Raw genomic sequence first — 25,124 nt, 5'->3', positions numbered from 1 at the left:
GGCTACTCAGCACCTGATCTCAAACCTGGACAAAAGAACTGAATTTCAGAGGTGAGGTGAGAGTGACTGTCATTGACATCAGGCTGCATTCAAACAAGTGTGACTTCAAAGATTCGTAGCAAAACTGGAGTCAATACTAATCAGCGGGGGGGGGGGGAGCAAAATCTCCACTGATTGGAATACACAGGGACAAGGAAGATGGTTGTGGTTTTGAGAGGTCAATCATCTCAGCTCCAGAACATCTCTCCAGGAGTTCTTCAGTATATTGTCCTAGGCCTGATCACCTTCAGCTGCTCAATCAATGGCCTTTACTCCATCATAAAGTCAAAAGTGGGATGTTCACCAATAATTGTATCATGTTCAGCACCATTTATAACTCTTTGGACACTGAAGCAGCAAAACCTGGACAATATCCAGGCTTAAGCTGATAAGTGGTGAGTAATATTTGCACCACACAGAAGCCTGGCAATGAATATCTCTAACCGTTGTCCCCTGACATTCAGTGGCATTACAATCACTGTATTCTCCACTATCCACATCCTGGGAATTACCATTGACCAGAAACTGAACTAGTCACATAAATACAGCGGTTACAAGAGCAGGTCAGAGATTAGGAGTATTTCAGCCAGTAACTCACTTCCTGACGCCTCAGATCCTGTCCACCATGTGCAAGGCACAAATCAGAGGTGTGATACAATAGTCTTCATTTGCCTAAATAGGTACAGGTCCAACACTCAGAAGCTTGACACCTTCAGGAAGAAAGCAGGTCACTTGATTGGCACATCCACAAACATGCACTCCCTCCCCCGCCAATGCTCAGTGACAGCAGTGTGTACCATTGAAAAGATCCATTACTGTAATTCACCAATGCCACCTAGACAGTACCTTCCAAACCCACAACCGCTTCTCTATAAAAAGGCAAGGGCTGCAGATACATGGGAATATCACCACCTGTAGGTTCCCTTCCAAGTAACACACCATCCTGACGTAGAAATATGTCACCATTCTTTTAATGTCAACGGGTCAAAATCCTGGAACTCCCTCCTTAACAGCTTTGTGGGTCTACCAACACCAAATGGAGTGCAGTGATTTAAAAAGGCAACTCACTGCCATCTTCTCAATGACATCTTTTTGATCCTGCTTGCTTATGTTCTACATGGCTCCCTAAATTATGACTGTAGGGATACATCTCCTTATGCTGTTGGTACCAACATGGACCATGACCTCTGGCTGACCACCTTCTCTCAGAAGTCTGCTCTGTAGCTGCTCTGTGACATTGTTATACTGGTACAGGGATACAAAATAACATAATGAGGTAACCTTAATGGCTGCAGCAACAGTGTTTGATCCCATAACATATTAATTCTCTATCACTATTGCTTTCCCACTCTTTCTTCCTCCTGCCCTTGTACAGCTAGCCCACCCATGGTGCCGCGGGTTCTTGCTGCAGTCTTCCGACCAACCATTATCCTCAGCATTTAGAATGCAAAAACAAATCTTCAGTTGGACTTCTTGCACTACCTGCTTAGTTTTCTTGGAGAGGCTGGTCATCAATTCCCTATCACCTATTTTCTTGTATATCCTTAACCTGCAGCGTGCCCACCTTTCTGAATGTGCTATCCACACAACTCTCAGCCTCATCGGCAAACCACAGTGACTCTAGCTGTTGCAATACTTCCAAAACTCAAACATTTGCAGCAGTGACACTTACTGCTTGTGTTTATTTAGGCCACATGAAGTTTCTGCAATTCCCCACAAGCGTGTCAATGACTTATTGTTACAGTAGTGTGATTTCCCCATACTTTGATTCCGGGGTGGGAGGGTGGTGGGGGGGTAGTAATTTGATAGGTGTCAGCGTATGGCTGTTGGGGAGGGAATGAGCGTCCTCTGGTGAAAATGGGTGAAGATTGTAGCATCTAAAATGAAAGAAATGGATGCAGCTTTGTCAAGGGTGCAAGTCTTGTAGTTGTATTCCCTGCAAAGTTTATCCAGAATAGTCCAATGCCATGTGTTTGAGTAATCCCAAAATCTCTAGCCATGGCACCAGCTGCTCAGCTATTCTGCCTATTCACATAGAGCATATAGCATTCCTTTTCCGTGTTCCTGTAGGAGAAGGGTCCACAACATCAAAGAAAATACCTAACCATTTGATGCCAAAGGAGAAGGAGGCATTTGAATTGGCAGAACATTATGGCAGCTGCTCCATGCAGATAATGAGGCAGCAATGCATCAGAAGAGACCAGGTACCATCATGACCAGATACAAGGGAGCTTTAATCATGCATGAATGTAGTGGTGTTCCTGTGTCCTGCATTATTCATGAATCCATCTGAATTGTGTTTGGAAGAAAAAACACTTTGGTCTTTCAGTCTTCTTACACACATCAACCACATAAGCAGAGTTTCTATCTACCTCGGATGTGCAGTATCAAATTACACCCCTACTGTCTATACCAGTGCAGATATTACTGTGTAGTTGGGTATACGTTCCTGCTCAGATCTGGGGACAGCCTGTTCAGACAATCAAACACATGCCTGACCAGTAATTGGAGACTGTGACGGCTGAGGCTGTTGACTCACTGATGAGTGTGGGAGTTGAAATCTTGGATTTTGATTGAGATTTAGGATTGACCTTGTCATGGGTATTTCCACAATTTTTTTGAAAAATGTGGTATATAAAGACTTGTTAAATGTTGGCTATTCTCTTATCAGTACAGTGTAAGAGAGAAATCAGGCAATTGGTATATCTTGGCCTTGCTATTTATCACCTCACAATGTGCTGTGATTTATTTCATTGCTGGCTAAGACAATGTATCAGAATGGACAAATGTTTACCTAGGATTATGCAGAGTGCGTAAGGCTGAACAAATAGTACAGTATAGAACAGGTCTGCAGGGAGCTTGAGAAGTGTTGCTGATTATATTATCAGGCCAATTTAAATTGTGAACTTTGAAAACTGCTCTGTGGGAAAATTTCAGAACAAACCACTGCAATGGGCCTTCCTTAATCCTTTTCTGACTGCTTGCTTGCCATTTCTTGGTGAACTTAAATTAATAAAGATATTAAACTGAAACTATTAATGTAACTATTAATTGGGATGAGTCCCTCTAAGCAAAAAAAAATTGCAATATCTTCTGAAGATTGGATCTAACTGAGAAACAAAACAAGGCAAATTATGGCCCCTCTTTAAAAAAAATTATTAATACTATCATCCAGTCATATGCCATGGAAACAGACCTTTTAGTCCAACCAGTCCAAGCGGATCATACCCTCAAATTAAAGTCGTCCCACCTGTCTGCACTTGGCTCGTATCCCTCTGAACGTATCCAAATATCTTTTAAACATTGTAACTGTACTGCATTCACCACTTTCTCTGGAAGCTCATTCCACACATGAACCACTCTGTGCAAAAAAAAGTTGCTCTTCATATCCTTTTTAAACATTTCTCCTCTCACCTTTAAAATATAGCCCCTAGTTTTGAACTTCCCCACCCTAGGAAAAAGACCCTTGTTGTTCACCTTATCTTTGCCCTCTCATGATTTTATCAACCTCAATAAAGTCACCCTCAAACTCCTAGGCTTCAGCTAAAAGAGGTCCCAGCCTTTCCATTCTATTTTTATATCTCAAATCCTCTGTCCAAGCAACATCCTGGTAAATTTTATCTGAGCACTCTCCAGTTTAATAATATCCTTCCTATAACAGGGCGACCATAACTGGACAGAGTACTGCAGAAGAGGCCTCACCAACATCCTGTACAATGTCATCATGATGTCCCAACTCCTACACTCAAAGGTCTGAGCAATAAACGCAAGCATGCTAAATGCCTTCTTAACCACCCTATCTACCTGTGACACAAATTTCAAAGAATTATATACCTGAATCGCTTGGCTCTCAGTTCTACAACACTGCCCAGGGCCCTACCATTAATTATATAAGTCCTGCCCTTGTTTGTTTTACCAAAAACACAATTCCTCACATTTATTCAAATGATAGTCCACCTGCCACTCTTCAGCCTATTGAGCCAATTGATAAAGATTTCTTAGTAATCTTAAGTAATCTTCACTGTCCACTGTATCACCAATTTTGGTGTCATCTGCAAACGGACTAACCACACCTCCTATATTCTCATCCAAATCATTTATATAAATGACGAACAAAAGTGGACACAGTACCAATCCCTGTGGAACACCGCTGGTCTTAGGCTTCCAGTCCGAAGAGCAACTCTGCACCACGGTCCTCTGTCTACTCCACTGAAGCCAATTTTGTGCCCAATTGGCAAGCTCCCCTGAATCCCATGTAATCTAACTTTACTAATTAGGCTACTATATGGAACTTTGTCAAAGGCTTTATATTAAAGTCCAAATAAACAATGTCTACCACTCTGCCCTCATCAATCTTTATGATAACTTCATTAAAAAACTTTTATAATCTTAAATAAATTTCTTTTAAAACTTTTTAAAATATTTGTGAGACACTAGTTCCCTCACACAATACATGCTGACTATCCCTAATCATTCGTTGCATATCCAAATGCACATAAATTCTATCTTTCAGAATCCCCTCCACCAACTTACTTACCACCGATGTCAGACTCACAGATCTTTGTTCTCAGGCTTCTCCTTGAAGCCTTTCTTAAACATAACCACCTTCTAGTCCTATGGTGCTTCACCTATGCTTATAGATGATACAAATATTTCTGCAAGGGGCCCTGCAATTTCTTCCCTAAATTCCCATAAAGTCCTGGGATACACTTGATCAGGTCCTGGAGATTTATCTACCTTTTATGTTTTCTAAGGCCTCTAACACCTCCACTTCTGCAATATGAACAGTTTTCAAAACATCAATGCTCTTGTTACATTTGAAATGTTTTCTGGTTTGGAGATTCACAGTAGTGTTTAATTGTTACATACATTCCAAGAGTAGCTGCCATCTTTAAGGAGGATATTAAAAATTAGATTTAAATTCCAAGTACTACTTGCTACATTATGCAGATAAAGCTATTTAATGCAAGATCTAATGTTTTAAAAATATGTTTTGCTATTTGTATTTGTTGTTGATGAATTCTCATAAGTGCAGAACAGTTTATAAAGGGGGTTCAATACTAGAGGCTTTACTGACAGATCCCTCACCAGGTCTTTATTGAAGATAATAATGTTGTGAAGTTTGTTTTTTCATTAAAGCTATTTTTTATTTCTTTATGGGATGTGGGCATTGCTGACTCACCCAGCATTTATTGTCCATATGTAATTGCCCTGGAACTGACTGGCTTGCTTGTCCATTTCAGAAGGCAGTTAAAAGCCAACCATATTTCTGTGCGTCTGCAGTCACATGTAGACCAGATAAGGTAAGACTGCTGGATTTCCTTGCCCAAATACCACTTGTACACTAATTGGGTTTTTATGACATCAACAATGGTTACATGGTCACCATTAGTTCAGATAGTTTCTAATTCTACATTTTTGTTGATTGCAAGCTTCACCATCTGCTATGGTAGGAGTTGAACCCATGTCCCCAGAATATTACATCCTGGCATTCTGGATTACTAATCCACTGACATTATTACTATGCTAATGCCTATCCTGCATTACTCAAGTATTTACAGAGCTCCAGAGTACTGTTCTGAAGAAAGGTCACTGGGCTGAAAATATTAATTCTCTTCATGTGTGCTGCCAGACTTGCTGAGGTTCTCCAGCAATTTCAGTTTTTATTCCAGAAAAGTGTACGTGGTTTGTATTGCAAATTCCATAGGTTCTAAAAATTTTCATAGATTAGCAGTTCTGTGTTGGCTTAAATGTGGTTAAAATCTTTGTGCATCTGCCTTCTGCTGCATGTAAAGAGGTGGGACATCAGACAAATGGAAAATAATTGTTTATTATCTATTACATGATTATGGCCACTTGCTCACTGTTGTGTGGTCAACTGGGAAATTTAGAGACAGAGTAAGATTCGAAACTTGCTGCATTATTTAAAATAAAAACATGTCTGCAACACACCTGCCATCATGGAAACAGCTAACCTCTAATAGCTACTCCAACAAGAAAGACAGTCACAAAATGGTCAAATGATGTTTTACACTATATTTTCTACTTTAGAACTGTGGCCAACCCACATGCACTCTTTCTTTCTTGGAGGTATTAGCTTCTGTTGTAGTATGGTTTCATAGTCATTATGTAACTTAATCTTGCATGAAGTTAAGGAATGTATATAGCAGAATATTTTTCCATGGGGATGTTATAAATGATAATGTCCTCAACTTAAAATCCACCTATACATTTTTTGCAACAAAAGTTAGTGAGCTCTTGAGCTCAATTCTAGTACTGTAACATCCTACATGAGAACACAGCACAGAGCAGGAACCACATCTAGTCCCTTCTGGTTTTTATGACTGAGCTGAATATTAGCTTCACTAATTGAGCTTTAGGAGAGAGTCAGCTGAGGAAAATAATAATTACTTGTACAACGTCTTGTATTCAAGACTGTGAAGTCTACCATATGAATTATTCAGTGGCCACTAGACAGAGCTCCTTCACTGTAGATATCATGCATTTAAAAGGTTTATCGAAGGAAATATAATTTGTGTCACATACCTCAGTGAAAAGGTTAACTATTGGCACAAAGGATATTGACTGTGTTTAACAGACTTCCATGAGAAGTATTTGAGGCAATTAACTGAAACAATAAATTGGTTTGAAGAATGGAATAAAAATGTAATTGTGAATGGGGGCGGGTATGACCCTAAGGTCAGCATCAAATGATGTTGTAGCACGGAAGGTGGTCATTTGTTCCGTCGTACCTGCTCCAAATCTCTAAAAGAACTTTCCACTTCATGGCTGAAATTGCGCTCCTGTGTGCTGGTGTCTTCATTATGTTTCTGGGACAGCTTAAATGACGGTGCATTTTCAGGAAGGTTAAATTTCTTCTATTACGTTATCTCAGGAGTTTCCATGTTCTCCGCGTATGAATATCGTCAGCAATATTACTGTTAAACTTAGTTGCTTTTCAAATCGTTCACTTTGCTTCAAACTGTTGAGCAAGCGAACTATTTAGTATGGGACAAGACCTCTACAGTACACGTCAAGCTGCTGCATGACTGTGCACTCACGCATCTTAGCAGGAACATTGACAGACTGCACACTATGCAATGGTTTTTTTTGGCTAAGAATGACCTTGGAACTTAATTTTGCAATAATAAAGTTCAGCAAAAATCTCATGCTCTTTTTAAAAAATACTCCTTTAAATGAGGGGTGAGTCGGGCTCAAGATTTGGTAGTCAGGTAAATCATTTCTTACTGATGAATGAGGTATAACAGTCATTCCACACAAGCAGTCAGAGCATAGGCTGCTATTGTTTCAGCATTACATTTCTCAGGCTTGAAGAGCAGGCTGTGTTTTTATAAACTTGTTTTACTGCACCAGCAGTACAGAATATATTTTATTTTCACTTTGTTACCTGTTACTGGCATTGAGATTGTGTTGAAAAACTAACAAAGTTTTTAGTAGGGGCTGTCAAACCAGAATCACAGGAGCTTCAGCTCATTCTCCTTCTTTCAGTTTCCGTTGCCAGTGGTAACTGCTGTAAATAGTGCTCATTTAGAGTCTGTCCGTTGTTTTTTTTTTGTCAGTAATGCTCTTTATTTCCTTGGGAAAAAATGCTTTTGTAAAAAGAAAGTCTTGAGAAGCTAGGAGCCAGACGTTCAGCTGGAGAGCATGTTGCTATTGCAGTCGGTTAAAGCTACTTAGGAGAACTCCACAGGCAGCAAAGGAGCCCATTATCAAGCAGGCTCCTTCCTCTTCCCCTCCCCCTCCATCTCCCCACATAGCTTATTAATTCACCTTCAACTATAGTAAAATCAGGAACGCACCTAAAGAAGTTTTTCTTTTAAAAGAACATACAATGTCCTCTTGCTCCTTCCTCTTGCTTGTCATTTGCAAATTATTGAGAATTGGCCAGCGTGACATTCCCCATTCAAGTCAAATTATCAAGATATTAGTTAATAGACAGGGAAACTAATTCCAGGAGAATGGCCCCCCTCCCCGTGCAGAATAGCCAATTAAAAGTTCAGCCCTTTGACTGCAAAGAACATTTCTTGAAAATTGCCTTTGCTTGGACTGAAATGTTTGGATAATGACTTTTCATGGGCTTAATAGATTTTAAGACTTCAGCTGCATTTGTTAATGTCTGCATTTTGTGCGCAGTGTGTAAATCATGGGAAAGTTGATAGGAAATTGGATTTGTTTGACTTAATTGACATTGAGTGGAGGCACATTGGAGTAGAGGTAATCCATTTACAGCTGGAATGAATATTCTGACTTGGATTGAAGGGTAAGTATAAGATTTGATGTGATACTTGGTGGTCAAATACCATGTCAGCACAACCAAATGGCTTGCAATAATGAGGTAAATGCTTAATATTTTTGTTTATGTATGCTGTTATTTTCTCGCCTTCCTCTAGTCAGAATTTCTATCTACCAAAAACTGTTTCCTACCAAACATAATGAAACAATAAAATGCTGACCAGCCAGAAATGTCCACGTACCACAGGTGAATGAAAAGAACAAAGTCTGCGGATCTGTTAATTTATTGTGCTGAATAGGTCTGGAGAGAGGGTGATTTTAAAATGTTATGGCTACAGATTTGGCTTCCATACCACTGTGCTTAGCACCCATATAAAGGAGCATGCTCTGTTACCAGTTGCTTCCAGCATGCAGTCAGCTTTTTTGGGCATTTGACTGGTGCATTGGAAGCAACCGATTTGAAATTACTCTGACATCACATAGCCCCATTGGCTGATGTGATGCTGGTTTTCATAATTAAAACATGCAGGTTCCTTTGAAAAGATTTGGGAGACACTGTGAGTAACAGATTGAACTGCAAGGGGTTCTACATACATGCAATTTAAAGGGTCAGGCACACAACCTGCAGGTAAGTTGATTTTGAAAAACCTTTGTTACTGTTCTTACAAAATATATGGAAGTACTTGGTTGCGGTTTTGGAGATGTTGTGGAAAGTTCTCAGGTTTGGCAGAATGTTGCTGCATACTCACAGCAAGAGCAGAGGTTCAGGTGACCTTCCACACACAAGCTGCAGCAGATACTAGGCTAACAGAAGTAGTGCCTCTGAGTTTGCAGCATGCCAAGAGATGGAGCAGTAGAGCAGAGAAAGGAAGCTGTGCATGGTGCTGTCTATCAAATTGGCATTGGACTAATGCTTTTTGACCATGGCAAAAATATGACAGGCCAGCCAACACGTTTAATCATATGTCCAGTCGTGCTGGACTTTATATCCCTCATCTGAATCCTTTGCAATAGAACATATCTGTCTCTCACCCTCAACTGATCTGCAAAATTAACTCTCCTTTACTCAAGAGTGTGGCTGTGGTTCACCTAGGCCCAGTGACTCACCATGTGCTGGTCACACAATAGTGATCTGAAAGTTAAATTTGGTACAAGTCTGAGCTGGTGTCTGTGGGTGTCAGGTCAAGTGTTATGGCCTCTTCACATTGTTATTCTTTCTCTTTTTCTATTTCCTTGCACATCTGTTGCTGGGCAGGCAGTAATTACTGAAATCAAAAGGAAAACGTCAGGGTGACAGAACGAGTTTGGGTGGAAAGCAAGCTGTCCATGGTCACACTGTCTGCAACTTGGTTGAAATTATTCAGGATGAGCTAGGAGGTGAGAAAGAGCATAATGCTCTAACCTGCTGACATCCTCACACATTTTACCATCAGCAGGTTACATGGGCCCTGTCCCATCTGATGCGATGATGCTGAGAGCCAGCTCCTCCATAGGGATCAAGAGGTGCAGGTGCCATTATCCCCTGCCATTTCTCATTTGTTCTGTTTTGTGTGTCACTTTGACCTGCTGGAGGGGTGCCATTATGTCAGTAATTTTGTCGCACCTGGCTGGTTGATGTGTTTGCGAAAGCTGGAGGTATATTGAGGGAGTCAGAAATAGATGTTATACTGACAGCATTGGTATGTCTATGAGCGTGCCATAGAGTATCTGGCTGTTGGATGTGAGTCCTGAATGTCGAGGAGTGTACATGGGTGAGTGAAGGGGATGTGGTGCATCGAGCAATATGAGGTTGATGCTAGAGTAAGAGGAAATGTCATGATGCCTTCACTGATCATAATTACCCATATGAGGTCATTAGTCATGTGACACTGTTACCAGGGAATTGGGACCCGAAGAACTGAAAATTGATTTCCCTAGCCGCTCGCTCCCATGTTCATCCTAAGGTCGACCTTTGAAGGCTTACTGCCCCCCTCACCATGCTCACCTCCCAGCATCATCCCCTCAACTGTAACCACACTCACACACCCAAGCTTGACATGCCCATACTCACACATCCAAGCTCACACACCCACACAGACACTACTGTCTGGAACAACCTTGATATATCCTGCCCATCTCTGACAGTAAGTCCTCCAGGGCCTCATCTGGTTTCTGGAACACTGTCTTTGTCCTATGTTCCATCTTCCATCTTTTAAACAGCAGCTATGGTATTCAGTGGAGCTTCCCCTAAAGAAGGACATACTGTTTTTAATAGCAGAAGCCAGGATTTACCATTCTCCTTGTAGAGGCCATCAGCAGTGCACTAGATTGTGGTAGTTAAGTGGCAGCATCAAATTTATGTGCTACCCACCTCCAACCCCCATGCCTATAAAATAATGTAAGTACATTTCTAACCCCCAACATCATCATGGAAAGAATATTTTCAAGATAAGTTTTATAATATTCCTCAGTCATTTTTCTGGCAACCTATATCAGGTGATTTACTATATTTTGAACTCATTATACTGTGTGCCTTGATGATCTGTCAGCCTTAGATGAAAAGGTTTCCATATGATGTCCCTTTGTACGCCTAACAAAATGCTTTTTGTTGGTTGTAACTTTCTCCACAGTGAGAATCAGTTGAGGACTGTAGCATGTTTCATAGAAAGCTTCATTCTTATTGACAAATGATCACTTGGTGGGAATAGCAGAGGTCAATGGCATTCTAAATTCATCCTTTCACTGGCAATTGTTTGAGGCTGAACTAAACTGATCCACCTTTGATTAGCTTCTGGCCCAGACTTCTATTTCCACCTCTACAGCATAACCTGATAATACTCCCCAGCTTGACTGCTGTTGAAAGCTTCATCCATGTGTTGGTATCTGTAGACTTGATCATACAACGTCTTCTGAAAGGCTGCTCATTCTTCATCATACATAAACATAAGTTTATCCAAAACTTTTCCAGTATCCTAATATGCCTCACATCCATTTCACCCATCACATTTTGTGATGCTTGATTATATAAAATATGGCATTGACTTCCATCATTTGCCTTAATAACTGACACTTCTATGGACTGAAATTGTTTTACAATGGGAAGAACCTCCCAACTCCTGTACTCAGTACTCTGACCAATAAAGGAAAGCATACCAAACGCCTTCCTCACTATCCTATCTACCTGTGACTCCACTTTCAAGGAGCTATGAACCTGCACTCCAAGGTCTCTTTGTTCAGCAACACTCCCTAGGCTCTTACCATTAAGTGTATACATCCTGCTATGATTTGCTTTCCCAAAATGCAGCACCTCATGTTTATCTAAATTAAACTCCATCTGCTACTTCTCAGCCCATTGTAATCTGGGGTAACCTTCTTCATTGTCCACTACACCTCCAATTTTGGTGTCATCTGCAAACTTACTAACTATACCTCTTATGCTCACATCCAAATCATTTATGTAAATTACAAAAAGTAGTGGACCCAGCACCGATCCTTGTGGCACTCCACTGGTCACATACCTCTGGACTGAAAAATAACCCTCCACCACCAACCTCTGTCTTCTACCTTTGAGCTAGTTCTGTATCCGAATGGCTAGTTTTCCCTATATTCCATGAGATTTAACCTTGCTAACCAGTCTCCCATGGGGAACCTTGTCGAACACTTTACTGAAGTCCATATAGATCACATCTACCACTCCGCCCTCATCAATCCTCTTTGTTACTTCGTCAAAAAACTCAGTCAAGTTTGTGAGACATGATTTCCCATGGACAAAACCATGTTTTTTATCCCTAATCAGTCATTGCTTTTCCAAATACATGTATATTCTTTCCCTCAGGATTCCCTCCAACAACTTGCCCACCACAGAGTTCAGGCTCACTGGTCTATAATTCCCTGGCTTGTCCTTACCACCCTTCTTTAAACTGTGGCACCACATTAGCCAACCTCCAGTCTTCAGGCACATCACCTGTGACTTCAGGTGTCTTCAGGCACATCAATGATACAAATATCTCAGTAAGAGGCCCAGCAATCACTTCGCTAGCTTCCCACAGAATTCTAGGATATACCTGATCAGGTCCTGGGGATTTATCCACCTTTAATGCATTTCAAGGCATCCAGCCCTTCCTCCTCTGTAATATGGACATTTTTCAAGATGTCACCATCTATTTTCTTACATTCTATATTTTTTCCATAGTAAATGCTGATGCAAAATACTCGTTTAGTATCTCCCCCATTTTCTGTGGCTCCACACAAAGACTGCCTTGCTGATCTTTGAGGGCCTCTATTCTCTCCCTAGTTACCCTTTTGTCCTAAATGTATTTGTGACAACCCTTTGGACTCTCCTTAACTCAATTTGCCAAAGCTATCTCATGTCCCCTTTTTATTCTCTTGATTTCCCTCTTAAGTACACTCCTACTGTCTTTATACTCGTCTAAGGATTCACTCAATCTATTCTGTCTATACCTGACATATGCTTCCTTCTTTTTCTTCACCAATCCCTCAAATTACTTAGTCATCCAGCATTCCCTATATCTACCAGCCTTACCTTTCATTGAAGTTAGCATTTTACATGAGGGCAATGAAACTAGTCAGACCAAATAAGCGTGCGAGTATTGAGCCTGCACTCTGTATCTCTGGCCTTGTTGGTTCCATTGTGGGGGTAGTCATAGCTCCCTATAACTTGCATGGAGTTGGGCCATTTCTTCATAACATGTGCTTTGTGGATCTCTGAGGAGTCAGAAATCATAGTTATGGAAACATTTCAAAGTCAGTTCAAAACACCTTTGGTATCTCCATGGCTACTTATGATCCTCTTCCACACCCATTGTGCCATATAGCCCCCATGCTAACTTATGTCCCCCAGCCACCTTTCAATTACCCCTCCATGACTAGTAGAGGAGCAGTAAGTCAGCTTTCTTTTTAAGACCCCTTGGTCAATTGCAACAAATATTTTGATTTCTTTTTGGCACATAACTTTCACACATCAATTAAAACATAGTTTGCCAGACCAAAAGGAAAGAACCAATTCCCAGTGTTTCTTTGAGTACAGAAAATGAGAAATGTTATTACCTATTAACCCTGAGAAAAATAACAAAGATGCAAGGTTAAAACACACACACACACAAACAAACAAAGGTAATAAATTAAAAAGGGAGAGAATGTCAACTACAGACCAGAAGAAGAAAGACTATACAGTTGAAATGTCCTTGAGGTGCTAGATTTTTAACTTGAGCCCAGATTTATTTAACTGTCGATTCCTATCCTCAGCAGTGGCGACATTTGTACATATCTATGAATTTTTGGTAAATAGTTGTTTTCTCACTTTGCATTATTTACCACATGCCATCTTACAAGGTGATTTTAGAAGTAAGGAGTGAGAAGGACTTCCAGTTCTTGTTATAAAATCACTTTTCCTTCTGTCTACTCCACTCCCAAAACCAGTTACTGACATATTGTTTGTTAACATATTCCCAAGTCTGACTCCATCGCTTTTCAAAGAAGAACAGTTGAACTTAACCTTTGATGTCCAAAATGTCCACTTATCACACTTAAAGCCAGTGATGTGAGTTTCTTGACACCGACTCAGTTGTCTAGTTTCAATGCCTTTGAATAAAATTGTAATTTTGGTGCAGACTGTTTCATTTATTCCACATTGATTTTCAGCACTTGCCTAAATCGGTGGTCTGGTACTTGCTGTAAACATTTTGATCAATGTTTCTTCCTTTTTGAAAAATCTTCTTAGTCTATGAATGGTCATGGGTACTAAAATCCGATGCTGAAAAAATGTGCAATCGGATTTAAAGATAAATAATTAACAAACGAGTAGAGCAGGTTTCGTGGAGTGAATAATCCAGTGTGTACTTACATTCTGATGTACAACAGCGACAGTCTTCCTCCACCTATGTGTTGTATTTTTTGTTTCCTATCTCTATTTCACTTTCACCACAAATAGAATTTGACTGGCGCAGTGGCTCAGTGGTTCGCAGGGTCCTGGTTTTGATTCCAGCCTTGGGTGACTGTGTCTAGTTTGCACGTTCTCCCCATGTCTGTGTAGGTCCCTCTGTCTCCTCCAATAGTCCAAAGATGTACAGGCTAGGAGGATTAGCCATGTCTAATATGGGTTTATGGGGATAAGGTGGGTCTTTTTTTGGATGCAGACTTGACAGGCCGAGTGGCCAGTATCTGCACTGTGTGGATTCTATGATTCTTTTTCTTTCTCATTAGGTTTCCACACCTGTTCCCCTTACTGCTCCACTGCTTCTTTCAAATCTGCAAAAAACACAATATTCTAACCCCTTTCAGCTCTGAAGAAGATTCATATTGGGCTCGAAGCGTTAACTTGTATCTCCACAGTAGCTGTCAGATCTCCTGAGTTTCTCCAGCAATTTCTGTTTTTGTTTCAGCGTTTTCTATGTTTGTATCAGATTTCCAGCATCTGTAGTATTTTGCTCATTTGTGGAGTTCGTCAGAGTGATGTCCTCGACCTAGCCATTTTTTGCTTGCTTCATCAATGACCTTTTCTCAAACATATTTTCAGAAATGAGGATGTTTGTTGATAGCATTGTGTTCAATTTCATCATCTGAGATAATGAAACAATATATGCCCACTTGCAACGAGAACTGGGCAACAATCATACAAGTAACATTCATTCCTTTACATTTTCTTACTGTCAACATCTTGGAAGTTACAATTTACCAGTAACTTTACCAGACCTACCACATAAATACCGTGGTTACATGAGCAGAATGCAAGCTAGGAATTATTCAGCGAGTAACATGTCTTCTGGCTCTAAAAAACATGTCCATCTTCTACGAGACACATGCAAGGAGTGTGATGCAATCTTCTCCCCTTGCTTGGATGACTGCAGCTGCAACTATACATTTTCCAGGACAAAGCAGTCTGCTTGCTCAGCCTCCATTCATTACCTTAAACATTCACTCTCTTCACAATCGGCAAACAGCTGCAGTATGTAGATAATGGAGTGTAACATTTTTTCAAGCCTCCATTGACACCTCTTTCCAAACTCATGATTTCTACCAACAAGAAGGAAAAGGCAGCTGATGCATGGGGCTGAATCTTTCTTTTTTGCCATGTTTTATAGAGGATTTCTCTGAGACCTGGCGTATTTTTCTCATACTATTGTCTGAAATTGCTTTGTTAACTTCCTACCATGGTTTTATGATACCTATTGTCTGTTGCTGGTCTGATTCCCCCACTTAGCATAGTCAGAAGTACTCCCCACCGCTGAGATGTCCCAGGATATCCTACATTTCCTGGCACTGGCACCGGCACCATCTTTAAAAGGCTGTTATGCAACTGGTCAAGCACCGTCATTCCAGAGCTGCCCTCTATGATTTATGACATTAGCCTTGGGAGTGGCAGACAGGAGAAAATTGGTGTCCCACTTTGTAAACTCAGACCTGGAAGCCCTAGTGAATGGGGTAGAGCAGAGGAGGAACATCATATTCTTCCAGAGGAAGCCATGACACCAAAATCTGGTTTGAGGGTGCCACCTGGATTAGTGTGGTCTAACGCATCTGGAGGAATGCCTAGCAGTGTAGGAAGAAGATAAATAGCCTCCTCCACCCACCTAGGGCAAGTGTTACCATCTTCTGATTTCTGAAGAGGGGTCACTGAATCCGAAATGTTAATTCAGATTTCTCTCCATAGACACTGCCAGACCTGCTGAATATTTCCAACAATTTCTGTTTTTATTTCAGATTTCCAGCATCCACAGTTCATTTTCATTTTTTCTGTCTCATCTTCTCTTTGCTATCTCATACTCTCTCCATCTCTGCTACTGCACTCACCTTCAAGCAAGACTCGTACCTCACCACTCTTTCCCCCACCTACAACAGCAGTAACAGCTGTGCCTCCCACTATCATCTCATTCAGTCCCTCCCTTTCTCTCAGTCCTGGAAAAAAGAGGCCACAATAGAGCAGAAAGAACCAAGACAGGTGGTGAGGTGCCTCAGATTTGACTTCTCACCCAGTATGCGGAGGATTCTGACCCTTACCGCCTTTTAGTTGTTGACTGAATGAATGGTCTTATTGTCACATGTATTTTACAATAAGAATACAATAAAATACAGTGAAAAGCTTTCATTTGTCACCATTATTATGTACCATTTTGAATAATTTAAGAATAGGAGAAAAAGGTATAGTTTAAAGAAAGTCCATCAATCCTGAGCTAGATTATTACCATCAACAGTGCCTGCACCGCCTTCCCTCCTTCACCAATTTGCCACCATCTACACCAGACTCAAACAATACTGAAGTCGCTGATCCTTAGGCGCCATCTTTTGCCACTGGGCTGCTGCTCCTCTGTCACCATCTCACCGCTGCCCGCACTGGACTCACCAACATCAGATTCACATCCTTTGCTGCTGGGGTGAGCCTACCTCGGCAATGTCACTGTGAGGCCCTTCTGTCACCGCTTTGCCACCAGTGCCTGACCCAACCAGTGACGAAGTTACCAATCCTCGAGTGCCATCGTTTGCTGCTGGGTCTACCTTGCTGATGTTGCCTCCGCCAATTCTAATATCAGGTCCTGTGCTCACCCTGGGAAAGTAAGTAAGGGCTCACTCCACACTGGGTCCCCTGTCCTCCATGCTGGGCTCTATCTCTGCGCTGGGCCACCTTGTAGTCTATGGGGGCTCTCATCACTACCAATGCAGTCTGAGCTCCGAACAAGAGGTAAATAAAAGTCTAGAGAGAAGCAAAATAAGAGAGAGAGAGAGAAAAAAAGAAAAGTAGTCAGAGTGGAAGACCTCTGGCTCAGAAGCTATACAGGTTGACTATGGCCAATACTCTGGACTTTTTTTGGATGCTTCCCTTGATCTACTGTGCCAGGAAACTCTTAGTGAAGGCTGTCTACTTGTACTTCACTGAAGACTTCTCCCCCTAGACTTTGCACATGGGTGCATGCCTGAAACATCGGTGCTGGAAGTCCAGATGGCAGAATGGACGAGCAAGCAGCATGATGGAATTATCAGGCACCCACTCTGACTTTCAATTCAGGAATACTTGATGGCCATTTTCTAATTGCCCTATGGTAGGATATCAAGCTGCACATGAATGTGGTGAGATTTGGTGTTACTAAGGATGATAATGAGCAATGATCCCCATTGGCAATTTGTTGTTCCCTAGAAAGTCTTGACTCAATGAACAGAACTGTGTTGGAAAATGCAAGTAGCTTCACCTGATATCGAGATAAGCCTCACTCAACTTTTCATGCGATTCTCCCAGATGTCATTCCATGACCACATTGTTTGGTGTCCTTTAAAATCTCACCCATGAAAAGAACACCACCTATAACTACTGCAAGTTCCCTTCCAATTGCTAACTATCCTGATTTAGAACTTCATTGCCTTTATTCTAGATGAAAATTTTGGAATCCTCTCCTTGACAGCACCATGGGTATAATTACACTAAACATCTGCAATACTTCAAGAATGTGGTCCCACCTGCACTTTCTGAAGGGACAATTAATAAATGCCAGAGATACTTCATTCCATGAATATACAAAAAAAAACGTGGACACTCTTATCCTGAGAAGTTATGTTGTAGAGACGTTTTCTGTCAAGATGTGTTCACTCATAAGCCCACCTACCCAATTTTTCTCGTGTATACAATTGTTATGACCTCCAGTGAATCACTTGAGTTGCTCAGTTATTTCTAATGTTCTCAACTTGTTTCACATTCAGGAAACCTTATTTCCTGAAGCCACGTAATGGAGTATATTATGGACTAGGCCCATCTCAAGTTCAGAGTTGATGATGTAAAGACAGCATATCAGAATCAAATTGTCAGAGAATGGCTAGTGGATGGTCCTTAGAATGCATACACATTTGGGAAGAGCTAGTGCTGGGTGCATCATGTCTAAGCTATTTGACTCACAAGATAAGGTATTTCAGGTCACGTGCCTTGCTAGCAGCAACCACTTTGGGGTTGGACTATGGCTTAGAACTGGAGAATGATAGAAAATGTACAAACTTCAAATAAACAGAGATTAACAGCAGGTTACTACAGAGCAACATAGCAGAAAAAACTTCTAGGAAAGCTAGTTGATAGGGTGTTATTTCATGATTGGGGTAAAATATGCATGATCATTTTTTTTTATTTGAATACCTGGGGCTTGAATGGACTGTAATTGTTTCAATGAGGAAAAACACTGACTTTAAAATGGTCACAGTGATCACCAGACTGCAGGTCGAATCAAGCTTCACGAAACCATGAATAAGCAAGAATCAGTCTGAACTGAAATTAACATGTTATTAAAGAGAATGAGACCAGTTATTCAGATTAGTATCTCTTGCTTTATTTTATACCTTCACATGTTGGAGATCAAAAATCCCTGCCTGTGATTAACCTTCTTAAAACAAAGAACTCAATCATTAACATTTGCAATCGAGCTGTATTTCAGGGAGATTATTTTTGGCAGAGGAGTGTGATGGATTTGTAACTGAAATCAGAGAGGGCTCTCTTTCTCCCTAGTTTCTCTCAACAGACAAAGCACTTGATAAAAATGCAAAATGGAGAGAAACATCCAATCATCAAGCACTGAAAAATATGCATAATATTCAAAGCTGCTGTTAATTCAGGATATCCCTAACAACCTGTGTTATTAAGTTAAAACTTAATACCGGAAGGAGTTCAAACTGTAATTTTTTTCTTCCTTTCTGTAATGGATCCTAACCCTTTTTAAACATTGTGCTTGTGTATGTGTTTGATGTTCTGTCTTTATTTTTCCTAGGGTTTGCAAGTAATAAAATTTAAATTTATTCAAGAAAAAATTGTAAATGGCCTCTTAATTATTTCTGGTGAATTAGTTGGCTATATTTAAATTAGGGTGGCACGATGGTGCAGTGGTTAGCACTGCTGCCTCACAGTGCCAGAGACCCGGGTTCAATGCCCGCCTCAGGCGACTCTATGTGTGGATTTTGCATATTCTCCCCGAGTCTGCATGGATTTCCTCCGGCTGCTCCGGTTTCCTCCCACAATCCAAAAATGTGCACGTTAGGTGAATTGGCCATGCTACATTGCCCGTACTGAAGGGGTAAATGTAGGGGAATCAGCCTGGGTGGGTTGCGCTTTGGTGGGTCAGTGTGGACTTGTTGGGCTGAAGGGCCTGTTTCCACACTGTAAGTAATCTAATATGTGTTAATGAAGTCATTAAATCTTTGCAGCCAGCTGAAGAGTTGGAAAGAGGGAAGTTGATTCACTCCTCCTCACCATGAATTTCAAAATGAAGAAATTATCCAGTTGGGAGTGCATTCTTTTTCTGTGGCTGACCATGGCTTGAACACTACCTGGTTAACCTCCTCAGGTAAAGGTCAATACAAACATTTTGTGATCCTTGAAGTGAATCAAAACTTCTAAATATTTCTGCAACCTCTTCTCCAATGGACCAGAATCTAGAACCATTCAACAGCAACAACAACTTCCATTATATAACATCTTTAATCGATCAAAAGGCCCAAGGCTCTTTCCAGGAATATTATCAAACACATAAGATCTACATAAGAGACATCAGGAGAAAGTCCAAAGCTTTGTCAAAGATGTATGCTCTAAGCAATGTCTTAAAGAAGGAACAAAAGGTAGAGACAGAGCGATTTAATTAAAGAAGTTCAAAGCTTAGGATCTTTGCAACTGAATGCATAACCACCAATAGAGAGTGAATAAAATCAGGAATACATGAGAGGCAAGAATTGCAGGAGTGTGGGAAGCTTGGAGAGTTAGGGGACTGGAAGGGCTATAGCGCTGGGGAGGGGTGAGGCTGCTGAGCGAGTTAAAAAAGAATGAGAGTTCTGAAATTGAGGCCTTGTTTAATTAATAGGCAATGTAGGTCAATGAGCTCAGGATTAATGGATGAATAGGACTTGGGGTTGAAATTTCAGAAGGGAGGTGGACAGGGTCCAAAAGTGCCGGTGCTGATTGACAGGCCAGTTTTGTTAGGTTTGCAGGAGGTTGGATACACAATCTGGTCTATAAGATTCACTTAATCTGTAACAAAGGCCAGTTAACATGGTGAAAGAGCTCATTTAGGGGAAATGTTTTGATTTTCAGGGGCTGCGTTATGTGTGGATGCCTGGGACAGGTTCATTGAGTGGAGGTGGACAGATAGTGGGAACCCAGTCATGACCACGTCAGATAATTTGTAGGGTCCCATAAATGAGGGCTGAGTGGGTTCTGTCCATTGGTAGAGAGATGCCAATATAGCAGTACAGGTGATGAGACTGTGCTATGTGTTTAGGCAGTATTGTCATCATTAAGGGATTAAAAATTACACAACGCCAGGTTATAGTTCAACAGGTTTATTTGGAAGAACATCAGAGCGCTGCTCCATCATCACGTAGCTAGTGGGGCAGGATCGTAGGACACTGAATTTATAGGAAAAGATCAAAGTATCATACAACTGATGCGATGTATTGAACAAACTTATATTGCTGTTAAGTCTTTAATCACTTAGAATGGCATTGCAGGTTTTGATTCATTAATACATAAATCACAGAACTTCTTTAAAGTCACACGCCTGAGGTAACTTAAGGTTTTGTTAAAAAAAAAAGGTGACATCTCAGCTCACAATGCATTAAAGATCTGTCTGTATCCCAACCTTGAGTCAGACTGGTTCTATTTCCAAATCAGGGATTGACAGAATGTCACATGAACTGACTGCCTACAGATTGTGTGCTTTTTAAACAAACTAGAGTGTATCTGCAAGAAGTTCTGGGATTTACATATTAATGAATTTTAAACCTGTAATGCCATTCTAAGTAATTAAAGACTTAACAACAATCTAGGTTTGTTCACTACATCACATCAGTTGTATGGCACTTAGACTATAAATTCTGTGTCCTATGATCCTGCTCCACTAGCTAACTACGAAGGAGCAGTGCTCCGAAAAAAACCTGTTGGACTATAACCTGGTGTTGTGTGATTTTTAACTTTGTCAACCCCAGTCCAACACTGGCATCTCCACCTCAGGGTTATAAGGTTAAGGGCAAGGCTGCAAATCACAACTGGGGGCTACTTAAGCAAAGATAAATTGAGTCCAGCAATGGAGGCTCAAATTCTGGATGCAGTGATGTTGAGGAGCAACACCATCTGCAGAAAGCATGGAGTCTAGGCATCAGGAAGGGATGCAAGAGGGAATAAGGAGCAGAAAAAAGATAGAGGCCACACTGGCAGCATAAGATGCTGAAGATAGAGCTAACTGGAGGTGACCAAGACTCAGTTCCCCAGAAGATTGTAACTCTCCAGGTAAATGGTCACAAATATTGTGCTCTCATGGCAGAAGACCTCCCACCTTGCAGTGCTAGTTAGCAGCAAAAAACACAGGAAAAACTCAGGAGATCAGCAGCATTTCAAGGGAGAGAAGCAAAATTCAAGTTTTGAGTCTGTATGATTTTTCATTGGACTCTGCAAAGGTCTTGCTGAATGTGGTGGCCTGTTGCTGACTCTGTTATGATCCTCCAGAGATGCGTGCACCTTGAGGACATTGAACCCTGGGTACAGTGCTCAGCAGACGAAAAGAACAAATAAGAGCCAAAGATGGTGAACATGGAGATGATTTGGCTAAACAGAGAGGTGGCTGGGCCATGCATAGCCTTAAAGGTTTCTTCAAGATGCCATGCATGTCAGAAATAATGAGGTTTAGCAATGTTTCACAGAGTTTCTTTCCTGACCAGGATGAATATAGTGTTCTGGTAAAGACACTGACATACCTGTGCAAAAATTTCATTCAAACTGCTGCCTTGGAGCATGTAAACTCTGATTGTTAATGAAGGAACACATCTGTTCTGTGGCATTCCTGCCATCTTTAAGGACCCCGTACCCTCCTTTGCCACCTCACACCTCTATTTTTGTCCTCCTATTAAAGAAAGGAAGCTCACAAATGTCAATATTTATAAGGTGTTCATCAAGGAGAAAAAGCACATAGTTACATGAAAAAGATGTGTCAGTTATCTACTGTATGAAGATAAGCCTCTAAGCTAGGTCACCTCCACTTGGTGCTCCTGTTGTGAAGTTAGAGGTAGAGATAGGTTGCTCATTTGTCTAGCTTGAGACTGAATTGCATGTGGCAATCATCCTTGTTGTGTAAATGGCCTTGGTGACTTGAGACTACTGTTTGAATCATTCAAGGGCAGCATCTTTTACTGGGTCCTATTGCATTCATGAGGCCGTGATGTAGAGGTGCTGGTGTTGGACTGGGTGGGCAAGTCAGAAGTCACAAAATACCAGGTTTATTTGAAATTACAAGCTTTTGGAGCACTGCTTCTTCTCAGGGACTTCTTCTGATGAGGGAGCAGTGCTCTGAAAGCCTGTGATGTCAAATAAACCTGTTGGATATAACCTGGTGTAGTGCGACTTCAGTATTCATTTGGGGTCACAAAGCCTGAAGATGATGATGATGATGCTCCATTCTCTTTAGTAAGATCCTCAGACCTTCGCCAGCACTTTGGATAACTGGATGAGAGCACCAACTAGGGCACAACTGATATCTCTGCACTATCGGTCAGTGACCATCCATGCTAAGTGGTGTATTATTCAACCTGTAAACATTAGTGCAGAGTTGTTTGCACTCCAACTGCTATATGATTTTCCATGACTTTCTCAATTTTGGACTTTTCCACACTCAAAGCCATGAGCAATGATCATGAAATGGATGCCTCCACTCTTTGCCTTCACCCTGCTTGGCCTCCAGGAACTCTGGCATGAAAGAGCACATCAGCTGCTGCTGGTCTAGGTAGAGCCTCATTTCAGGTCACTGCTAAGGCCTTGCATTTGTGCCCAGCTGAACAAAGCTGTATCTATCCTTGTTCCTCTGAGAGGACCTACTTACAACTATCCGTATCATTGTTACTTCCTGCATGCTTCTCATCCAGTACCACCCTAAGAAAGGCACACAAGAATGCACTGAGGTAATTAAATACTTGTTTGGAGTTCTGCTACTCTTCTTGAAAGTGTGATGGTCAGGCAGAAGGGCTCCTTGGCTTGACATCTGCACCTGTGGAAGATGGAAGATTAAGAGCTTGTCTTGGAGAACAGAAGCCTTTGTGTTACTGTGTTTTCAATATGTAACTCTGTCTTTGATGTCCTGTTGAACAGTTTTGAGTGCAGTATACCCTGTTAACTATTGCATTGAACTATTTAATTGCCATCACCACCATAAGTGTCCCATCTTGCCATAGCTGACTTTTTCATGGTCTGTGATCTTGAATGTTCCTATTGCACTCACCTCTATTGGTTTGAAGTAGCAGTCCATTTCACTTTACTGGTACACCTTCAAGGCATTGCGAGTCTATTCGACCTGCAAGAGTAAAATTAAAGATTATAAGGCATTGTCCACAATTACCAGTTCGAGCTGTTCTTATTGATTGGGAGCTGCACACATAAGTGCTGGAGACTCTTTTGTTGTATCAGTAGTGTCCTTATCTCTGGGCCAAGAGTCCTCAGTTCAAGTCCTACTGTTCCATATTTGTATCACAACATCTTTAATCACAACATTGATTAAATTACTACTGTATAAATTGATTAGAAAAACATAATGTGCTGGCACATCCTTACAACAGTATACTTTGAAACATTTTGAAGGGTCAGGAAGTACCCTCTGTACATTCTCCTGTCATGCTGAAGAGCAGTGTGTTCTGAGATTCCTCAGCCTACTGGCATGTAAATACCCACAGACCTGTCCTGAGGATTAAGGATGAGCAGTCACCTGACCAGAGAGTTTTCAACTTTTTTCTGATCTCACTTTTTCCATCCATGATATCTATCCACACTTGCTTTGTCTAAGCCAGTGGCTTCCTTCTGCTAGCCTTCAGGAAGAGGGACTCTCTTCTCTCCCTTCAGCAAGGTATCCAAGCCCATATCTTAGCATTGAGAATCTTACATTGGATTCCAAGTTTCTGATTCTCCTGGGACATTGTGGAATTAAAGTCTTCTGTATGGTCCCCATCCATAGTAACAGCACTCAAGCAGCAGCCATAATAAAACTCTGGTATGTATAAATTAGAATGGCACTTGATTAATCTTGCTTCTGTCCCTCTCCCTGCAGCCACTAATTGGCTACCAATTCAGTCTCCTTTGCAATGAAAAAGCCATCCTATGTAACAATGGGCTGATTACTGTTTCCTCATGAGAACACTTGGTGTGAGTTATGACATTATTAGCATTTTTGGATTACTTCAAATAATTTTTGGAAGATGAAGTTTCATTAGCTGGGCAGGAATGCATTAAAATAATTAGAGGTAACAAAAGCATGGATCAGGATTTCAGCAGCAGTTGAGCTGAAGCAAGGGCCAAAGCTGCACTCTGTGTAATTGTTAAATCGATGTTCTAGCCGTAGAAATGTTTTCTTTTCAGCCCAAGAAGTCAGAGTTCATCTCTTTCCCATCTCTTCCCCTGACATGACAAAAAATGTGTTTTATTTTCCATGAGGCATAATGCCCATGGAGGTATGAGAAGTGCTAGCTGAAACACCAAAGGACCGATTTCTGGTTATCCTCAAGTCATTTGATTCAGCTGCGCGCTGTATTTGCAGCATTAGTCTGGGTTTGAAATGGGCCCGTACCATAGCATAGTCCTCAATGAGGCTCCTTGAAATGAAGGAACATTGGTTTATAATCATGATTCTTGCAGCCTTATGAAAAATGTCGTTTGAGTACAATGTTCTGCATTATTTTTTGTTGAAGGCAGAATATCCTATGTTGAACCAATTGTTTGAGGGAAGGCCTTGCAATGCACTACAATATGGAATTCGGAGACACATGTTTATTGCCACAGTCTCTTTCATAGCACGAGGGAAGTGATAATTTTTTCCTTACATGTTATAATTGCAGATATAGTAATA

General features: G+C 41.1%; 1 protein-coding gene across 10 annotated transcripts in view; it reads left to right on the top strand.

The window, feature by feature from the left end:
- The window catches only part of LOC122560664 (ankyrin repeat and fibronectin type-III domain-containing protein 1-like), a 931,085-nt gene that overhangs the window by 322,720 nt on the left and 583,241 nt on the right, over positions 1-25,124 (top strand). The gene's annotated exons all lie outside the window — the stretch shown is intronic.

Source organism: Chiloscyllium plagiosum, unplaced genomic scaffold (assembly GCF_037043375.1).
Source record: "Chiloscyllium plagiosum isolate Xiang-an unplaced genomic scaffold, Cpla_swu_hap1 HiC_scaffold_20, whole genome shotgun sequence".
Classification (NCBI taxonomy): Eukaryota; Metazoa; Chordata; class Chondrichthyes; order Orectolobiformes; family Hemiscylliidae; genus Chiloscyllium; species Chiloscyllium plagiosum.
The sequence above is the reverse complement of the archived record's forward strand: the minus strand, read 5'-3'. Positions and strand labels throughout refer to the sequence as shown.